The sequence below is a fragment of the Rattus rattus genome, chromosome 6, assembly GCF_011064425.1.
Source record: "Rattus rattus isolate New Zealand chromosome 6, Rrattus_CSIRO_v1, whole genome shotgun sequence".
NCBI lineage: Eukaryota > Metazoa > Chordata > Mammalia > Rodentia > Muridae > Rattus > Rattus rattus.
Window position 1 is genome coordinate 113354688 of NC_046159.1, and position 11347 is coordinate 113366034.

The 11347-nt window shown below is 36.6% G+C and overlaps 1 pseudogene; it reads right to left on the reverse strand.

Moving 5' to 3' along the window:
• Positions 1-201: 201 nt before the first annotated feature.
• On the reverse strand, positions 202-10993 carry LOC116904426 (annotated as a pseudogene).
• Positions 10994-11347: the final 354 nt, after the last annotated feature.

The following is an 11347-nucleotide window of genomic DNA, read 5'->3' on the forward strand; positions in this document are numbered from 1 at the left end:
CCAGCTCCAAAAAAAGAACCAAAAAAAAAAAAAAAAAGAAAAAAAGAAAATATTCTCTTCAACTCAACTTCCTGAGGAATTTTGGAGATCAGCATCTTGACCTGTGCAGATGCATTTCTTAGCTTCTTAGCTTGTAAAGAACCATCTCGATTTGTATTAACCAGCAAATATGAAAAGGACTCAGCATGCTGGACTTATGACTTATCGAATTAATGATTTGTCTTTTTCTGAATTGAGAAGGAGGTTGGAGTGTTGAGTGGAGGAGAAATAAATCAGCTGCTGTTGTAGAATCTGTCCAATGGGAACATCAAATGTTTCATCAGGAAAGAATGGCTAACACCTTGACAAACATCAGTAGCCCTGAACAATTTAAACACTCCATTTTGAATAAAAAACTTGGAAGAAACTGAATTCTATGCTAATTGAATAGATTTCCATACATCTTTACTTATTAATAATAATAATGAAATTAATCTTTATGATGGAGGTCCTCTTCACTAAACAGAAGGAATAATTAGAATATTGAATAATTTACCAAAAGAATTATATGTAGTCAGGTAGTGTTATTATATGAACCCAGGCATTTTTAATTAAATTTATCTATTTATTCCCTTTATAACACAGTATCAGCCTTTCCTTTCGTCCCAGTCCCACTCACACAAGTACTCCACCATTATGCTTTCTACCTCTCCAAGGAGAAGGGAAAACCCTACTCTGAGTGTCATCCCCTCCCACCTCCTACTGCACATCAAGTCTCTGCTGAACTACATATATCCTCCCCTACTGAGGCCAGATAAGACAATCCATTTAGGGGTCCTTGATCCACAGGCAGGAAGGGAGCAGACTCAGGGACAGCCTCTGCTCCAATTGTTTGGAGGACCCACATGAAGGTCAAGCTATATATGTGCAAGGGACCTGGGTTTAGCCCCTACTTGCTCTTTAGCTGGTGATTCAGTCAGTGGAATTTTCCAGGGTCCAAGTTAGTTGACTCTGTTGGTCTTTTTGTAGAATTCCTACCTCTAATGGTTCCGCAGTCTTTCTCCCAATTTTTCCATAAGTCTCTCCAGCTGCATCTAATGTTTGGGCATTGAGTCTCTTTTTCTCTTTCCATTGGCTGCTGGAAGCATCTCAGAGGACAGTTATGATAGTTTCCTGTTTGAAAGCATAACGGAGTATCATTAATAGTGTTAGGCATTGGCTTTTTCCCTGGGGTAGGTCTCAATTCAGGGAAGTCATTTGTTGGCCATTCCCTCAGACTCTGTTCTCTGTCCCTACACATCTTGTAGGCAGGAAACATTTTGGGTCAAAAGCTTTGTGTGTGAGTTACTCTCCTTCTCATTCCACTGGGAGCTTGTCTGGCTACAGGAAGTGGCCACTTCAAGATCTATATCCCGCAGTGCTAGAAATATCAACTAGAGTTGCCCTCTAGACTCTCTAGCTCCTCTCCCCATTCCAGGTCTCTGGCAAGCCCTAAGATTGCACCACCAGACAATCTCCCTTCTCTCTTACTTGATCTCCCTACATTTGATCTTCTCCCACTTTGGCACACTCTCCTTAAATTCCTTCTTACAACCAGTTCCTTCCTTTCATCTATCTGCCATGTCTATTTTGTTTCCCATTTTGAGAAAGATTCAAACATTCTTCCTGGTGTTCTTGTTATTTGACTTCTTTGGGTCTGTTGGTCATAGCATCGTTATCCTGTACTTTATGGTTAACATCCACTTATTAGTGAGAACACATCACACATGCCCTACTTGGTCTGGATTACTTCACTCAAGATGATATTTTCTATTCCTTCTATTTGCCTACAAATTTCATGATGTCCTTATATTTAATAGCTGAATAGTATTCCATTGTGTAAATGAACCACATGTTCTGTATCCATTCTTCAGGTGAGAGATTTCTAAGTTGTTTCCAGTTTCTGACTACTATGAATAAAGCTTCTATGAATATAGATGATCAGGTGTCCTCGTGGAATGGTAGAGCATCTTTTGGGTATATGCTGAAGAATAGTATAGCTGGGTCTTGAGATAGAACTATTCCCAATCTTTTGAGAAACCACCAAATTGATTTTAAAGTGATTGTAAAACTTGCTAGCATGTGCTGACTTTTGAGCTTCTTTCTTTCTTTCTTCCTTCCTTCCTTCCTTCCTTTCTTTCTTTCTTTCTTTCTTTCTTTCTTTCTTTCTTTCTTTCTTACTTAGCTATTCTGATAGGTTTTAGGTGGAATTTCAGAGTTATTTTGATTTGCATTTCCACAATGGCTAAAGATGTTAAATATTTCTTTAGGTGCTTCTCAGCCATTCAAGATTCTGTTGTTGAGAATAGTTCTAGTCCCTTTCTTCTAATTGGGTAATTTGGATTGTCAGTGTCTAACTTCTTGTATTCTTTATATATTTTGGATATGAGGCTTATGTCAGACGTAGGATTATACTTCTATAATCTTTTCCCAATCTGTGGGCTGTCATTTTGTACTGACGACACTCTCCTTTGACTTACTGAAGCCTTTCAGTTTCATGAGGTCTCATTTATTAACTCTTGATCTTAGCGCCTGATCCATTGCTGTTCTGTTTAGCAAGTTGTCTCCTATACCAATCAATGAGTTCAAGGCTGAAGACTTCTTATAGTAGCATAGACGGAACAAGGAGTGATGCTTGTTTGCTCTGCCAATCACCTTCACCCCTTTCTCCAGGCCCAGCCTTTTGGTGTAGGCAGCTTCTTGGAAGCACTGCACACACATAGCAATGAACTTTACCACACTCTTGGCCAGGGCACCAGGTTCAAAATGCTGCCGAAAGCCTTCCACTGGAAGGTTCCACCCAGCACCACCACAATCACTGTCTTGTGAGCACTTGCCATTATCTCACAGAAATCCACAATGTCAGGAAAAAACTGCCCTTCGTTGATGCCAATGACAGCCACACTCATGGCCTCCTGGGTCACATTCTGGACCATGCAGGCCAGCAGTGCCTCCATGGCGTTCAGATCATGCGTAGAAAAGCTGCTGCTATAGTGCATGTCTTCGGCATACTTGACGACCAGGCACTTGTACTGGGCAATCTGGAAGGGCCAGACTCTTCCCATCACCTTGGTGTTTTTCCCTGAGAACATGGGCCTGAGAATCACCTGGTTCTGCCTCCAGGTTTTGCTTGGGGAGCTGTGCATCATGGTGGGCAGGTTGATGTCTGGTTTGGAAATGTTAATGTCTGCTTCTATTTCTTTATGGTTTATAGAACTATTTATATAGTTTACCTGAACTTGATTTAGCTTTGGCAATTAGTCTAGAAAATCAACCATTTCATTTAGATTTTCCAATTTTGGTGGGGGGACAAACAAGACCTAATGATTTCTAATTTCCTCAGTGTCATTTTCATTGCTAAATTTGTTAATCTGAGTAATCTTTCTGCCTTGTAGTTAATTTGGTTCAGGGTTTGTCCATCTTGTTGATTTCCCCAAGAATCAGCTCTTGATTTCATTGATTCTTTGCATTGTTCTCTTTGTTTCTAATTGGATTGCAGCCCTGAGTTTGGTCACATCTTTCAGTCTACTCCTCCTGGTTGTTTTTCTTCCTTCCTTCCTTCCTTCCTTCTTCCTTCCTTTCTTTCTTTTCATTTTTTTCTTTCTTTTTATCCTGGAGCCTTTAGGTATATTTTTAATTCATTAGTTTGAGATTTCTCTAATTTCTTTACGAGTACATTCAGTGCTATGAACTTTGCTCTTAGCACTACTTTCACAGTGACTCTTAAGTTTGTTGTCTCTCACTTTTATTGAATTCTAGAAAGTCATTAATCTCTTTATTTCTTCCCTGACACAGTGAACATTAAGTAAACAGTTGTTTATTCTCCATAAGTATATAGGCTTTCCGTTGTTTCTGTTGTTGAAATCAAGCTTTAACTTATGGTGGTCTGACAAGATGCATGAGGTTATTTCAATCTTCTTATATTGGTTGAGGTTTGCTTTATGAGTGATTGACTATATGTTCACTTTTGGAGAACGTTCTGTATGGTGCTAAGAATAAAGTATATTCTTTTGTGTTCAGGTGAAATGTTGTAAATATCTGTTATGTCCATTGAATCATGGCTTTTGTTAGTTTTGTTATTTTTTTTTGTTTAGTTTCTGTCTCTATGACCATTCCATTTGTGAGAGTGTAGTGTTGAGGTCTCCCACAACTTGTATGTGGGGTTTGATGTATGATTTAAGCTTTAACAATATTTCTTTTACAAATGTGGATGCCCTTGCATTTGGGTCATAGATAATAAGAATTGATATGTGCTGTTGGTGGATTTTTCCTTTGATTAGTATTATCTGTCATCCCTTGCCCATTTTGATTACTTTCCACTGAAAGTATACTTTGTTAGATATTAGAATGTCTACTCCAGCTTGGTTCTTGGTTCTAGTCACTTGGAAAGCTTTTCCCAGACCTTTATACTGAGATCCTGACTAGCTTTGTTGCTGAGCTGTGTTTCTTGTATACAGAAGAATGATGGATTATGTTTACACATCCATTCTGTTAACCTGTGTCTTTTTACTGAGGAATCACATCCATAAATTTTGAGAGATATTAATGAGTAATGATTGTTTCTTCTTTTTATTTTATGGTGGTTGTAGGAGAGAGAGGGGGGGAGACTCTGTGTGTGTGTGTGTGTGTGTGTGTGTGTGTGTGTGTGTGTGTGTGCATGTGTGTTTCTGAGTCTGTTTTTCTGTTTTTCTTGTTTTGGTATTAATGGTGTGACATTATTTATTCTTTGTGTTTTATTAAGTATCATTAGCCTCTTTGGGTTGGAGTTTCCCTTTCAGTATCCTCTGTAGGGCTGAGTTAGTACAAACGTATTATTTGAATTTAGTTTTGTTATGAAATATCTTAGTTTTTCCAACTACGGTGATTGAAAGTTTTGATTGGCATAGTATTCTGGGGTGACTCAGAGTTTGTAAGATATATTTCCAGGCCCTTATAGCTTTTAGCGTCTCAGATGAGAAACTGGGTATAATTCTGATGGGTCTGATTTTACATGTTAGTTGGTCTTTTGCCCTTACTGCTTTTACAATTTGCTCTGTGTTCTGTATATTTATATAGTTTTTGTTTTGGTTATGATGTGGCTGGTGGATTTTCTTTTCTGGTTCCATCTCTTTAGTGTTTTAAAAGCTTCTTGTACCTTTAGAGGCATATCCTTTATTAGGTTAGGTAAATTTTGTTATATGATTTTGTTGACCATGTTTTCTGGGTCTTTGAGCTGGGAATCTTTTTCTTTTTTATTGAGTATTTTATGTATTTGCATTTCAAATGCTATCCCTTTTCACTGTTTCCCCCTCTCCCATCACCCCTCCCCCTGCTTCTATGAGGAACCACCCACCTACACCCACCTCAACACCCTTTAATTCCCCAACACTGGGAAAACAAGCCTTCACAGGACCAAGGGCTTCTCTTCCTATTGATGCCATACAATGCCATCCTCTGCTGCATATGCAGGTGGAGCCATAGGTCCCTCCATATGTACTCTTTGTTTGGTGGCTTAGTCACTGGGAGCTTTGAGTCTCTGATTGCTTGTTACTGTTGTTCTTCCTAAGGGGTTGCAAAGCCCTTCAGCTTCTTCAGTCCTCGTCATTGGTATCCCTGTGCTGAGTCCAATGGTTAGCTGCAAACATCCTCATCTTTTCATAGTAGTCCAAATTTTCTGGATGTTTTGTGTCATGAACATTTTAGATTTTGTGTTTCTTTCACTGATACATTGATTTCTTCTATTGTATCTTTTACAACAGAGATTCTTTATTCCTTTTTCTGTATTCTCTTGGTGATGTTAACATCTGTAGTTCCTGTTACCTTTCCTAAGTTTTTTATCTCTAGATTTGCCTCAGTTTGCATTTTCTTTATTGCTTTCATTTTCTTTCTCGGGTCTTAGATAGTTTTATACATACCATTTACCATTTTGATAGTATTTTTTGTATTTATTTGTATTTATTTGCTCTCTCTTCTAATGCCTTTACCTGTTTCAATATATTTTCCTATATTTTCTTCGGGGATTTATTTGTATTCTCTTTAAAGGGCTCTTTATAATATGGGTTTTAAGTTGCTCTGCTTGTGCTTCAGTTTCATTAGGATAACACAGGGTTTGTGGTAACATGACAACTGGGCTTTGGTGCTGCCATATTGCTCTGAGTCTTGCTGAAGGTCTTCTTACACTGTCCCTTAGGCATCACGATCACCTGGTGTTGACTAGATGATCCTGATGGCAACAGGAGTTCTCAGGAAGGTGGGGCTAGCCATGGTCCAGACAATGGAGGTCAGAGTACCCTATTTTGTTGGCCTGCACCTCCGACTGTCTCCACTCTCCAGGCTGTGTCACAAGTGAACCTTACTATGTAGACTGTGTGCCACTCTGACCCAGCTGGGGTGGTGGGCAGGTCCAACTAGAATGGGTGGTTCGGCAGGATTCGAATCTGGTTAGTTTTGGGTCCTCTGAAGGTTTCCATGGATCCAGGAAGGCAGGATGCTCCTGAGGCTCAGAAAGGCTCAAGACTAAGGATTAAGGCCATAGCTAAAAATGATGCTCAGAGACTCTTGAGTACCACTCACCCCTCAAACCCTGGCATTCTTATTATAAACCCCTCCTTTTAAAAACCTGGAAAATAGAAGTTTATCATGAATGGAAGTTAGCAAGATTTGAAACAATTGTTTTTAACTGAATTTATTGCATATATTTAAACCAGCTTTGAAGACTATTTAACTTATATGAAAAACTTTCCTATATCTTCTCAGCTGAAAGTTTAATCATTCCTACCAATGGAGCTTGAAGAACAAATCACCTTTTTTGATAAATAATCATCTTGCTTTCAGCATCTGAAACTTAAAACCACAAACAAACCTTCTGCCAGGCAGACAAATGGAATTTTTGTTCTCCCAAAGCCTTAGGGTATGATAGGCATTTGATTGTTATTATTTTTTTATCGTTCTTATTACAGGAATTTCTGTCTCTTTGAGGTTACCATTTCTGTCGTTAGCTAGAAGCTATAATATAAAGTTTGCATCAAATCTCAGAGCATCTTTTTTATATGCACATATAATAGTGCTTTTGAAAGAAATATCACTTGTTCACATGGATTTCAGAAATCAAGCATTGAAATCTGGGTCTGTATCTATTGTTATTTGAGTATTATATGTGAAACATTTAATTGAATTTTAGCTTTTAAAGGAAACTTTTAAATTTTATTGTAAGGTATTGAAAATAGCATGGGCAAATAAATGAGGCATATCTATGTTTTTCAAACACTGTTCTGATATGGAACAACATAGATTTGTTCCTATATATTGATGAATCCCCTTTAAATAAGAAAGTATTCCTAAATCCCACATATTTATTTAAGATGTATATGAATGTTATTAAAATTTCTAATATATCTGCTGTCCTTAAGTAAGGATTTCTATGTCAAAATTGCTTTATTCTTATCAATATACCTAATATAAGAAAGGGTATAGATATTATGTAGAATTCCTATAAAGCTAAAAATATCAGATATCAAGCAAAACAATTCAAATTTATGAGTACAAGTCTAATAATTAATAAGAAGCCCAAAAATGGCATTTTCAGAGTAGGTCTTGCACACATGAAATTACTCAATTAGATTTAAGAGAATTAAACAACATACATTTAAGGACTCTTTAACAACAGCTCCACTGAAAGGCTAACAAGTACACTAACTGCCTGGAGATACTTTAAACATTTCCCATCTTAGAGTTCAGGAATCCTAATCATTGGGCACATTTTGTAAAAAGTGGTTATGAAGTCAAGAACCTATGTGTGACCAGGATTTATCTGTTGCCATTCCTCTGGTGCTCTTTATAGTTGTATAAAGTGAAGCATTTACTTATGAATCAGATGGTCTCTTACAAAGTATAATCAATGGAGAATGGTCAATATGTGAACATCATTTTAGTTTATGTCCCCTTTTGCATAAAGTGTTCCTCTCCCTTAAAACACATTTATGAATGTCATTATACTTCTCTCAGAGGAGAACAACTATGATTTAGACCAAGCTCCCTGCTGAGACTAATTATGGACCGTAGACAAAAGCAACTACTTGAAGTCATAAACAAAGTGATTATGAAAAAAAAAACTAGACCTTCATCTTCAGGAGGGCGAAGGACAAGGAGACAAATCTGAAGTTTCATTCTGAGTAGTTTTTGAGTGTCATGGGAGCAGGAGAAAATCACAAAATTTAAAGAAATTAAAATCACTTTTAACAGTGCTGATAACTCAGGGAACAGAAATGAAAGCTCAGAGAATAATCTTGTATCTAGTAACAAAAATCCTCATTTCAGATAAGGACAATCAATTCACCAGGACAGGGCCTCAACGTTAAACACATACAGCTCCTGACATTTGAACTGACTCTGGACTAGGGTGCCTTGATTTCACAAAGAAGTGAAAAAAGAATTACAAGAATAATAATGACGTATGTGAAACCTTTGTATAGGGTGTGTGTGTGTGTGTGTGTGTGTGTGTGTGTACGAGTGTGCACGCAAGAAAGAAGACAATACAATAGAATCCAAGGAAGTATTTAATGAAGAATATTGCCCTGAAGCTTAATACCAGACAAAAATCTCCACATGCACACATACACACCACACACCCAGGGGGCGGGGGGAGACGGCAGAGGGAGAGACAGAGATAGAGAAAGAAACACAGACAGAAAGATTATGCTGATGAACATAGATGTAAACATTCTCAATAAAATATTTGAAAACTGAATCTAAGAATACACTCAAAGAGCCATTTGTCATGATCAAGGTAATTTTGTGCAGAAGATGCATGAATTGTTGAACATACATAAATCCTTAAATCTGCTACATAACTAAAATTATGGAAAAAACAAATTATCTAATTAAATAAAAAAACAAATAAGGGACAAATGAAACATTTATACTAAAATTAGGAGCCGACCACTTCTGTGTGATATCATGTTTGAAGTCTTTTTAAGCCACAAAAAAGAGGCACAGTAAGCTCCAGTACCCTCATAGGAGATGATGTTATTCTATGTTTAAATGAACACACAACCTGCCAATATTGGCTGCAGCTTGTATACACCTTCAACAAAGTATCAGGATGCAAAATTAAAATACACAAGTCAATAGCCTTCCTTTATAGCAAAGACAATTATACCAAGAATGCAATCAGGGAAACAACTGCATTTAGAAATAGCAGAAAGAAAAAAAGACTAAGAATAAATCTAACCAAGGAAGTGATATGTTTGTACAGTGAATATTTGAAGATACTAAAAAAATAAATAAATTAAAAAATAAGCCAAAGAATGGGAAGACGTCCTGTGCTCAGAAATTGGTAGGATTAACTGTGTGGAAATAGGTCATCCTATCGACAACATTCTCTTACCTGAGACAGCTCAGTTTTTATGAAAATTGCAGATGCGAATGCAGAGATATGCTTAGAAAGAAAAGTTTCTTTTAGCCAGGATTACTCAAGTATTTTTCTCTATCCTATCTCTCTGTCATACAAAGTTTAGTGAGATAATCAAGTAGCATTTGTAAGAGAAAGTTTTATTATCTAAGTACTGACTTTCACATTTCCAGATACCATAAGGCATTATGACTATAACATCCATAATGGCCACATCCACAATTCACTGGTTGCTTCCTCTCACTCAAGAGAAACTAAGATTTAAAGAAACAATCAGAAAACAGGTGCAAATTAATTTGTAAAATAGCATGTAAATAAAACATATACCTTAATTATACATGAGCAAAATTCTAGACTAAATTCAAAAGCACTTAACAATAAATTACATATTTTAAAAATAATGTATATGAAAAATATGTTTTCTTCATTACCACTTACTATTATTTACTCATTAATAATCCAAATACATTAGTCACTATGAAACTAGCAATTTATTTGCACCCTAGATAGGATAAAATTATATGTTTTTTCTACTTCAAAACAATTGATTATAATGATACTTAATTTCCATAATTGTAATCACTTTCACCAAGTGCAGCAGTCTAGCTTTCTTGCAGGGAAGGCTGTTCCTCCTTGTCTGTTTGGTTTTTTTTAAACAAAAGACATATATGATAATTGTCATTTTAGAAAGGAGAAGCTTGAAGTGAGCAGAGTTCATGTTATATTCTCAAGATATTGATTGAATTTAGAATAGGATTAACTCACCTACCAAAATAAAAATGTTCTTTTCTTGTGTTCCTTTATCACTTCTAAAAGATTTATATTTAATAGGTTCTACATTTTAACTGATATCTATTTTGCAAGGATATTTTTTAGTGAAAGAAAGTTAATTTGAACATTTCTGTTGTTTTTTTCCCCAATTTATAGTATTCATCACTATTTTAAGCATTGTACTTAAATTAAGTCTGTGATATCCTTATTGCTGAAACAGGATAATATTCTTAGACCATTTTTCCATATGGAGAACTTGAGGCCTGGCAATGAGCTGAGTATAAACCAGACACTAACTATAGACTTAAAGTGGTTCAGTCCACTGTTCTCCCACCAAGATTATGGTCTCCTGAGCTCACCTGTTGCTTTCTTCTTCCAGAAGACAGTCTCTATGACGAACCTCAGGGGATAGGGGGAGGTATTGGAGTAGACTCCCAGTCAAAGTTCATTTCTTCCAGAAAGTAATTACATTCTATGAAGCTCAAATGGATAATTTTCTCCATAATTCTTGGGGAGGAAGTTCAGTGTGCTGGTTAAGTAGCCTGTGTTCTTTGATGGATCCTAAAGAACAAGTCCCTGCCCTGCATTATCATCATGACAGGGCTCTAGAATGCCTTAATTAACACAGGTACACAGTCTTCCAATCTAAAGGTAGTGTCCTCAATATCACAGTGTTGCAGAGGGGCATACTTGTCCCCACAGAGTATCATATAGTCAGCACAATTTCTCAATAAAAAAGTAAAAATTCAATCTGAACATCAGTGTTAGAGTGAGGGCTGGAGGAGAGTTGGTTACAGACAGTGATGTACATGACATTTTGACAGTTTTCTGTGATGCTATTGTACTGTAAATGATATCGACCTTCCACACTCGAGGAGGCAAATTAATTTTCAAAATATACCCCGAAAAACAAGGACTCCAAGCACAAGAGAACTCTTAAGCTTTTGGAGCACATTGTATTATTTTTGTCTTAAAGGAATCCAGAATACTGAAGAGCAAGGAAACCAGGCTTCCATGGTCCTTCATGCTATACTCTTCTTTATACCTGCTCTTTGAAATATAACTTATAGAAACCAGTATTTTCTTTCCATTCTAATTTAACTTTTTTATCACTATGAAAAATTACCCTTGTTTTCCTTAATTTTCTTTCCAATATTGTTCATATATCAC